Source organism: Oryzias latipes, chromosome 15 (assembly GCF_002234675.1).
Source record: "Oryzias latipes chromosome 15, ASM223467v1".
In the NCBI taxonomy this organism is placed as follows: domain Eukaryota; kingdom Metazoa; phylum Chordata; class Actinopteri; order Beloniformes; family Adrianichthyidae; genus Oryzias; species Oryzias latipes.
In genome coordinates, this window is record NC_019873.2 from 7,202,771 (window position 1) to 7,212,958 (window position 10,188).

The 10,188-nt window shown below is 38.9% G+C and overlaps 1 long non-coding RNA gene across 1 annotated transcript; it reads left to right on the top strand.

Annotated features, from left to right (window-relative positions):
• Positions 1-324: 324 nt before the first annotated feature.
• LOC110016486 lies at positions 325-3,522 on the top strand. Its single transcript, XR_002291785.2, has 2 exons — positions 325-525; positions 2,373-3,522. It is a non-coding gene; the product is annotated as an uncharacterized LOC110016486 (long non-coding RNA).
• The last annotated feature ends 6,666 nt before the right edge of the window (positions 3,523-10,188 follow it).

Here is a 10,188-nt window from a genome sequence, read left to right on the forward strand (position 1 = left end):
GCCAAATCTCCTGTTTCTTCCTTTGCTTCTTGTCCTACCATCAAGCTTGTTAATCCCCTCATGAATTAAGGGGGAGAGGTGGTGTGCACCCCATATGGAAGCCATTCCAGCCCCCCCCTCCAATTGCTGCTGGGAATCCTCTCCATTTTCTGGGATAAGTGCTGTGATGTCACACGCTGGCACAAGACTGCTGTGTCAGGAGAGAGGAGGAGGAGGAGAGGGGACCAGGGAGGAGAAGGTGGCGAAGGCGGTCGACAGGATGGAGGAGGGGGAGGGGGGGTCAGATCAGACAGAAAAGAAGGAACTGCTGAGCCGACAGTTTTTTCTCACCACACTGTAAATTAGCGAGACGGTTTCTTGATCGAAAACATTTGGGGGGCAACAGAGGGGCCTCGAAATGTGAGAGGAGAGGCATGTTCTGCTTTAGCGTGCGGGGGTGGCGGTTCAACTTTTGGTGTCTTTTCAATTAGGAAGGTCCACAAAAACAAACCTTTGGAGTCCCAGCAGAGGAGTGAGACCCGGAGGGTGAGACGATCTTCCCTGCTGCTTCTAGTTAAATCTTAATGCACTCTCGAGTTTTACAGAAAAATCTGAGCTTACACAAACAGCCTGGTCTCACTCAAAGACCGAAATAGAAGGAGAATTTCCATGAGTCGATGCTGGAAACACAGCCAGATTCACCTCTGCTGGTTTGGATTAATAAAGCTGGACACCATCCAAGAAAGACATGAAAGTTTTTGAATTTAGAGGAAATTTATGTAAGAATATTGAGGCAAAGACAAATTTGTACACTGGTAGAAATGTCCTTCTAGAAAAAAAGTATAAAAAAATATAGATTACAACTGTTTTTCCCTTTTTATAAGTGAAAAAAATCTGCCAATTAACAAGTAGAATTCGTCTTTACATTTCATAAAATAGGTTGTGATAAATAAATCTTCAAAGTAGCAAAAAACAACTGTGTTTAGGTATATAGCTCTGATGATTGGAAATATGTTTTATGATAAACTTGTATTATTAAAAAAAAAGTTGTATATCATCTGTAGGTATATTTATGCACGTTTCCCCAGATATGTTCTATTCTAAGTTCCACAACAGAGCTTGTGTCCTGATTCATCTTATTTTAAGTTTAAAAGTATATTTAAAAAATAGACAAAAATATTTGATGAGATTTGCAGTATAGTTTTGACTTCAGAATGTAAACATCTTATTCACAAAAACAGTTTGATCCTTACAAAAATGTATAACTTTGTTTTTCAGGCATTCAAGATATTTTAGCAGATTTGAAGTTATTTTAATTCGTCTTTGCTCTACATTGTTTTCTCAAAATCAGCACAAATTATATATTTTTTGGTCTAATAAATCTAATAAATAAATAAGTTATTATTAAAATGAGTCAAAATCATTTTTGATCCAAACTCTCAACAAAAGTCCATTTTGCTTTGAGACCCAAAAAAGTCAAGTTTCACTGTAATGTTTGGTTCAATTTTAATGATGTTATTTTAGAGATCAATAAATATTGACAAGTTAAATAAGCATTTACTGGTTTGGAAACAAAAGTATAGATTTATTTTATAAGAATAAGTGCTAGTTTTAGATTTTATGAGGATTTATGAGAATGGGCCAGCTTGTACTAAAACCTTATTCTGATTATGTTCACTATTGTTCTAAAATGTATCATTTCCTCTTATTACACTGGCTTTTTGTCACTGTAATTAAAATAAACTACAATAAGGTATAAAAACTCAAAAACTACAAACCACTTGCTTAGAACTGGCAAAAAAATACTTGTTATTGAGCTTAAAAACATTTAGTTTGAAATGATTTTAACAGCTTTATTTGCTTATATTTCCCTTTTTGAATGATTTGATTTCTTATTCTAATTTCTTGCTACGTCAAAGTTATCCGTGCATGAACACATCATTTTACTACTTTCAAGTGATTTTCTTCTTAAGATTAGTGCTTTTTTACTGCTTCTTTTTGCAGTGCCACTGGAAAAATATGAAAAATAGTTTTATTTTTGAACCATTTCAAGTTATTTTTTCAACAGTTGATAAAGTTTGTTACATTGTTCAATCTTCAGTCTTTATCGTATTAACTCTGTGAACTAAAACACTATAATCAAATAGTTAAAAATCATCCCATGAAGGCTAAGAAATCTTTTTTTTCTGTTAAAAGTATGTTACCGAGTCCTTCATTTTTTCTTTGTGAGATAAGTGTTGTTGCTGGAAAATAAAATGTTGAAGAGTGATATTATCCCAAACTGATTCTGAATATGATCCATGAACATGTTTTGTTGAAGTTAATGGTGACGGTTAGTTTTCTGCAGATGCCTTTATAGTCTCTCCATTTTTTATTTTTTTTTTTAAGCACAGATACAGCATATATCTGTATGTTTTCTTGTCTGGGTGCTGACATCATCCTTCAAAAGCTCCATGTGGACGGTGAAGCTCCACTTCTGGAGAGGATCTGCAACCAAATCAGCTGCGAGTATGAATGTAAACGCCAAGTCAAATGTCTGACAAGAATCATCTGTATTTAATCACTCTTCCATCTTCCTCAGAGCTGTGTGGAGACCTGATCCTTGTCTCTCTGCTTATACATTTGCACATAAAAGGTAAACATGGAGCAAAAAAAAAAAAAAAAAGCTCCAGGGGAGGAAACAGAGAGCAGACATTACCAGATTGCTTTGCTCTGTCTGTGGCGCATACAGAGTGAGTGTATGTGTGTGTGGGGGGGGGTAAGTTAAACGCAGCTAAATTTAAGTCATTCCCAGGGGCCAGGCCAAACAAAGGCTCAGGAAAAGGGTCCTGCTCTGCTGCAGGGGCCGCTGTACCGCTGCTGGTCTGAAAAACAACAGGAAACACATGTGGAGCGTTCGATACAGTGAGGAACCAGGAGTTTACCCAGCAGCCGGGAACCAGGGATGCCGGGACGGAGGCCTGACCCGATCGGGCCGGTTCCAGCTGACACTTCCTCATCCGCTGTGTGGTGCAAAGGTCAGAGCCGTGGGGCGGGATGGGCAGAAACCTGTGCTGATCTCAGCTCCAGGAAGCAACACATGGAGCGGGATGGAAGGACAGATGGATGTTTTCATCCCGTCTGTGGCAAAAGCCCTTCCACGGCTCTGTCATGCTTACATAATAGAAAAGCACAGAATGAACAGCCTGAAAAGCAGATGTATTTGAGAAGTTAACAGTTTTAGCAGCCATTTGGAAGAAAAGAACCACGCCTGTGTCTTCTATTCAGGACAGAAGAGTTAGGCCTGTTGGACAGAGACTGAAATGAAGCCATGTGATCACACTCCCAATGAACAGAACATCATCTTCACCAAAGACTGCCATCACCGACTCATCTAATTACTGTTTTTGGCACTGTTGTCACTTTAAACTGTCACTTTAACCATCGTATTGCTCTGCTGCACTATTTAGATTTCCATTTTATTTTATTTCATTATTTTTTAAGCTGCTGGCACTGTGTCATGTGTATGCAGCATATTTGACAATAAAGCTGACTTTGACTTGGCCTTGGCATATTTCTGATGACGAAAGACATATTAAGAAAATTAAGCTTGGAATTGTATTTCTGAGAAATTTCTTTATTCAAATCGTTGTGAATCAGAAGCAGATGAAAAAAAAGGTGCTGGAAAAAGAGAGTATTTGTGACGTTGAAAACATGTTGGGGATGGGGAAAGGGGGCGGGGTAGCTCCATGCCAACAGTCCCACCCACAACTCAAAGGGGAATTTCTAACGAAATCCTGCTGCTCTGCACAAACTATGTCTGAAAAAACAGCACAGGTTTTTGATTTGGCTGAAAACGGCATAAACATCATCAAAAAAAAAATCACTGGGAACCCTTTTTAATGACGATCAAAAGATGATCGGAGTGGGACTTTTACAACATATAACGTCTTACAAAGCTGAAAAAAGCTTGTGTCAAAACATATAGTAAGTAAAATGAAGGTATAACTTTACGAAAAAGATTTTTTAAAGGACATAAAAGCCTAAAGAGAAGCTCATCTGAATGAAATCAGATCTTTTGCTACTTCAGTCAAGTCTCCTTTCTTGGAATAAAATGTTTTTGACCAAATCATGCCAGTCTGGTTCTAATGTCTGGTGTGTGGGTGTGTGTGTGTGTGTGTGTGTGTGTGTGTGTGTGTGTGTGTGTGTGTGTGTGTGTGTGTGTGTGTGTGTGTGTGTGTGTGTGTGTGTGTGTGTGTGTGTGTGTGTGTGTGTGTGTGTGTGTGTGTGTGGAGGGGGTGGGGGGTGTTTGTGTGGATACACAACGTTTTCAAGCTCAGCCAGATGTTCTGAGTTTAGAAACTCCTTTAAATCATTTGAACTATTTTTGCTTGTTCAATCGTCAGGGAAAGTTTTCAACTGTGAAAAGTTCTTCATGTGGCCAAACTGGCATCAGATTATCCCGTTGAGCTCAGCTAGTTGCACTTTGTTAGAGCAAAATGTTCACTAATGGGCTCAAGTATTTAGCTACCTCACAGCTGCGTCTCCATTTCTAAACAGTCCAGATGTTTAACCGAGGAGTTCATTCTCTCCTCTTACCTTAATATTTTTTTCGGGAGTGACGCATCATCCCACTGCAACAAATGCCCCACATGTCATGCCTACCCTGATAAACAAACCACTTTCATGATGTCTGAGTTGCTCCTGTTCAGAGAATGTGATGATCAGCCTCTGATCTCCCTTTTCATCTACACTAAACAGCATTTGACAAACATTTTCAATAAAAAGCCTGGGTTTTATAAACCGATTCATTGAACCTCTTTTAAAAATGCAATATTCGTTCATGAGACGCGTCTTTATCAAAGGTCACTGCATCGTAAAAGAACTGTGATCTTGTGAATGGACTGGGTTCAGTTCAGTTCGTAGGCAGATATCTGGCTCTGACTGTGAAACAAAACAATCTACAGGATGAATGACTTTAACAAGCAGGTGAAGTACAATTATTGCCCTTTCTGAGATCTGAATTCCTGACTTGCGACCAAGCTGTTCATCTCGATGAGTTATTACCTATCTCACATGTGTAACCGCTTATTATGCATCTTAAATTATGATAGTGGGGTATTTTTGTCATGCAAAATAAATTCTGGCCGGATACGCCACAGCCCCAACGAGCATTTGCCGTGTGATGAACTTTCATCAGTTCATGCATGAAAGCCTTTTCCACAAACATCTGTTGAAGGAAGCACCTTTCCAGCTTTAAGAGGGGGTTTCCTGCTCATTTTAGCTCTGCAGGTTGAACTGAAGCCCAGTTCTACCCGCTGCTGGCGAAAGAAAGGAACGCTGCATTTAAGAACACAACAATTGCACGTGCAGGTAAGCATATCCGCCTCAATCTCAGCTCAAAGATTGAGTCTTATCAAACACATCTAAGTAAAGTGAAGGGCATTCTCCTCTATTGACTATTCCCTCCAGGAGCTGCAGCCTCAGGAACCATAATGGTGGTTTAACCCCCTCCAATCTAGTGTCAATTAACCGCCTCTGACCTCAATTATTTTCTTCAGCTATTTTTTTAAATGAGACCTCTGGAATTATCATTGGTGTGTATCAGCCTGTGTTTGCACTGGATTCTTTCAAAGTCCTGCCTCCGAGCAGCAGCTGCAGACAGTGTTAATGAGCGGCCAAATTGCAGTAACTAGCATCCTGTTGTTTCCGCGCACCTGCGTCTCCGGCCTCCCAGACCTCAGGAGCTGCTGTGGTTTGTTTGGGTTGTGTTCAGTCATGAGTGTTTAGTGAGTTAAAAAAAACACTTTACATTTAGAGAACAATTTGTTGGAAACTCTAAACTCTCTTGAAGATGAAACAGACACCCATCAGTCTGACAAGTGTGAGGTTGTCGTCATCACCCCCAAGTTCATCCATCTCTGTCTCAACTTGTCAATTACCCCATTATGGTCTATTTTAGGTGGTTCCTTTCTATTAATATAAACAAACCGACATTAAAGCTAGATTGCATTGCGTTCATTTTCCCATTGTTGGTGGTTTTAGAGCCTCTGATGCTTGCCAAAATACCAGAGGGAGCCACAAATGTTTTTGTAGCAGACATAAAGTGTTTTTCAGAAAAGGAAAAAGGTGCATAAATAAGTTCAACCTCACACTTTTATTTTCATTCAAGCGGTATGTCTGTCTACTAATGTTATTTTCAGAAGTATGTTGCAATGCAAATTGATGCGCGCACACAAAATGTGTGCATTTGTAAAGAAAAAATGCAAATGCTGAATTATTTTTGTGCTTTTTCAACATCAATTTGTACTAGTGTAAAAGGAATTTGCGACAAAAACTATTTGAGAATGTGTGAAGTCAATTTGCAGCTATAAAAATGCTCTAAAATGGGCTTTTGAAATCCTCAAACCAATGCATACAAACTCAAATGGAAGCAGCCAATCAGCGTGCTGCATCACACAAGCCAATCAGATGACAATGTTACAGCAATTCATTGTTGGCTAATCTTTGTTGTTTATACTTGGCATTACTTTTAACTGTTAATTTAATACTATCATAAAAATGGTTCAACCAAGCCAGACCCCATGAAGATTACTCTAACTCAGTGTTGGGTTGATGGTACAGCAAGGAGCAGGAGGAAACCCAGATTCATGGAGATCCAGGTGTCACGGGGTGGGGGGCTCAAGAGCAGGTAGGACCCAGACGCAGAGGCGGAGGCACACGGTTCAAGGACAAGGGGTTTAATACAAACAAAAAGCGCTGCAGAGCAGGATTACAAAGAAAACAAAACTTACTTTGGCTGGCTTGAAACATGGAACAAGAGCGTGGCAAAAAACATGGAACAAGGCATGAAGACAAGGTGACAAAAACACCATGACAAAACTAATGGACCAGCACAGGAGGAAGGCAGAGACAAGACTTAAATACAGACAGGGCAGACAAGACACAGGTGAACACGATCAGGGCAGATGGGGACCAAAGGAAATAAAGCTCAAGAAACAAGACAAGACAGGAAACCTTTCAAAATAAAACAGGAAACAGAACCAAACGAGACAGAACAAGAACAAAAACGAAAAGCAAGACACAACAAACTCAAATCATGACACCAGGAACTGAACTTTTACTGAAAACTGAAGTCGGTTTTCAGTAAAAGATTGCAACAGGTGTGGGACAAAACTCTAATCTACTAAACAACAAATGCAATGAGAAATTTCTCAGAACGTTGCTGGATCAGGTCACAGAGAAACAAAATGCATTACAAATGCAGCTTTGACAGCTCAACTGAGATCCAAAGAAAGATCCAGCAGACACAGCAGCCAATCTCAAAAACAACTCAAATGAAATAAAAACGAGACACAAACCATGCAGAGAACCACATTTTATTACCATGCTGTAATGAATAAAATAACATTCACATTTAGCTTTTTTTGTTTTCTTTATTTCCATTATTTTTACTTTAGTTTTAACTAATTTATCAGCAAAAAAGGGTTAAAAAAATGTCCCTGTCTTTTGTTTAAATAAGATTTACTAATGTCTGCTAGAAAAGGGTAAAAGTACAGTTTTGGGGAAAATACCATTTCCACTGAACTTTCTAGTATTACTTTACTGCACTTGAAATGTTCTATTTTGTTTAGAACAATATAGATATATGAATATACAATTACCCCTCCCTGGTGATCTGGTTACGATCTCACAGGTTCCATTTCCAGTTCATGGAACCTCTACAAGCAAGGGTCTGGTGTCGGTTCCAAGCCCGCATAAATGCAGAGGATTGTGTCAGGAAGGGCATCCAATGTAACATCTTTGCCAAACCAGAGATGTGACTCAGACCTATGGCATCCATACCGGATCGGTCAAGGCTCCAGTTTTCACCGACATGGTGCTGGTTGAAATTGGACTGCTGTTGATCAAAGAAGGAGACGAGGAAGGGCCATGCATAGAAAGAGACAGAAGAGGGAAGTCATGAGTGTTGAACTGACAGTACTTTGAATGTTGGAACTATTACAGCAAAAGGTAGTGGGTTAGTTAGAGACATTTATTTCGGTAATGTTAAAATATACAAACTTAAAAGATCAACATAAGCATTGACACTGATCAATGTCAACATAAACATTGAACAAAGTGAACAGAGAAAGGTGTTGGTGTCCCCAACGCTGATTACAAACATCACATCTACCTACAAATTGATGGAACTTTAAAAAAGAAAAAAAGATGAGGAAAAAACAAACAAAAACACTTCTCAAAATTACCTCACAACCACAAGAGTCTCTCAGTCCAGAAGGTATTTTTGATATATTTTAAATGTATACATTTATTGACATTATGTAGAGGAGGAAGGTAACAAGGCTAAATATTGGTATAAGGCAGTGTTGTTCAACCAGTGTGCTGCGTCACACTAGTGTGCCGTGGGAGATGGTCAGGTGTGCCTTGGGAAATTACCCTCATTAACTGATCTAAAAACATTTACCATCTCCAGGATTTCCGCTCTTTGTTCATCCAAACAGGCCCTGATAAAACACTGAGTAGTTAGGAATATGAAAGATCATAAAATACTTTTTTATTTGTGCTTATTTGATTCTATTAGCCCTTGTGCTATCTTAGATGACCCCACCCTTACATTGACGTGTTCTCCCTACCATGACAAAGGTGGATAAAGGTGGAAAGATTTCATGTCATCCATGGACACCAGTGAAGATCACAAATCATTGAAGAAAAAAGGTTCAGCGCACTGTCTAGTGGGTCTAGATGACCCAACTCCCGATGTTAAAGTGCCTAGGATAGCACAAGGGTTAAAGACATTTTGATAAGAATGACGGTACCTCGATTTAGCCGTAGCTTCAGCTCTTTCTGAAAAGTCCCGCCCCTTTAACTGTCTCCACCAATCATTCTTGGAGGCTTTATCACATCTCATCAGTCTGACCAATCAGAAGTGATAAAGGCTTCACTTCCTTGTTCCGATTCTGCTCATGAAGTCGCTCAGTTCCAACAAAAATACCAGCTGAAGCTCATATTTAGCGGTGGAGCTTTCTGCGTGATCCGGCATCAGACCGTGGAACTAGTGAACAAAACAATGAAACTCAGAGACACTAGTCTGTCTGTGTTTGGTGGCTGTTTTCACTACATCTCCCATGATGCATTGGGTTAAAGTGACAGCATCTCAGCGCACAATGAGCCTTCATTGTTAAACATCTTGAAACCACAACGAACACACTTCAAACAGTTTTAAAATCTTCTAACTTAACTTTTATTACATCTTTTAGAAAAAACAGCTGCAACTTCCAGCTTTTTCTGCCACAATTATCACAAAAATGCACGTGAGATTGCAGAGGGTCTGTAGATCAATACAGAATATGAGTTTCTCCTTTTTTTAAATTTTTGGATGCTGGTGTGCAGCGGGATTTTTGTCAAGGTTAAAGTGTGCCATGGCTCAAAAAAGGTTGAAAAACACTGGTATAAGGGTTCTGAGTCTAGAAGAAGACCAAGAGGAGGTTTATGGATGCAGTGAAAGAAGGCATGACGGTAGCTGGTGTTAGAGTAGGGGATGCAGGAGAAGATGTTAAATGGAGAAAGCTGATTCGCCGTGGTTCCCCTGATGGGAAAAGAAGAAGAAGAATACTTTTTTTTTTACTCTTTTAAAACATTGAAATGGAAAATAGGAATCTAATTCTTGGTTCACAGATAAAGTATACATGTCTACAAAAAAATTGAGTTTACTGAACCAAAATGTATTCATAATGTTGTGTTCTCTCCAGAATCAAAAGTGGGGAGGGACTTAACATAAAAAATATTCTTGTTACCTTCTCTGTTTTTAGAATAACTCTGAAATAAATTATATTTGATAATGTTGCAAACAAAGCTGAGGTAAAATGTAAGATGTTTTTTCTAAAGAAAGAGAACAAATTTTTTCCTTGTTTCCAGCGATCTTTTTTCACATTTAATGTTTTTTACCACAAACATTGTAAAAGCACAAAAATATGCGAGTTTTGACTGACCTTAATAGAAAATATCTACAAAAATAAAGTTCTTGTTTTGTAATACTAAAAACATTGTAAAGCACACCAGAACATACTTTTTTTTAGTTCTTATCCTCTCCTTTTTCCTTTTTTTCCCATGTTTTTGTGGTCAAGACTAAATTCTTAATGGAAAGCAGCAAGCCAGCTCCCCTCTGATCAATGCATGCATCAGGTTTTCATTTGAACTTTCCTGACAGGAATTTAAAAGGTTCAGTTA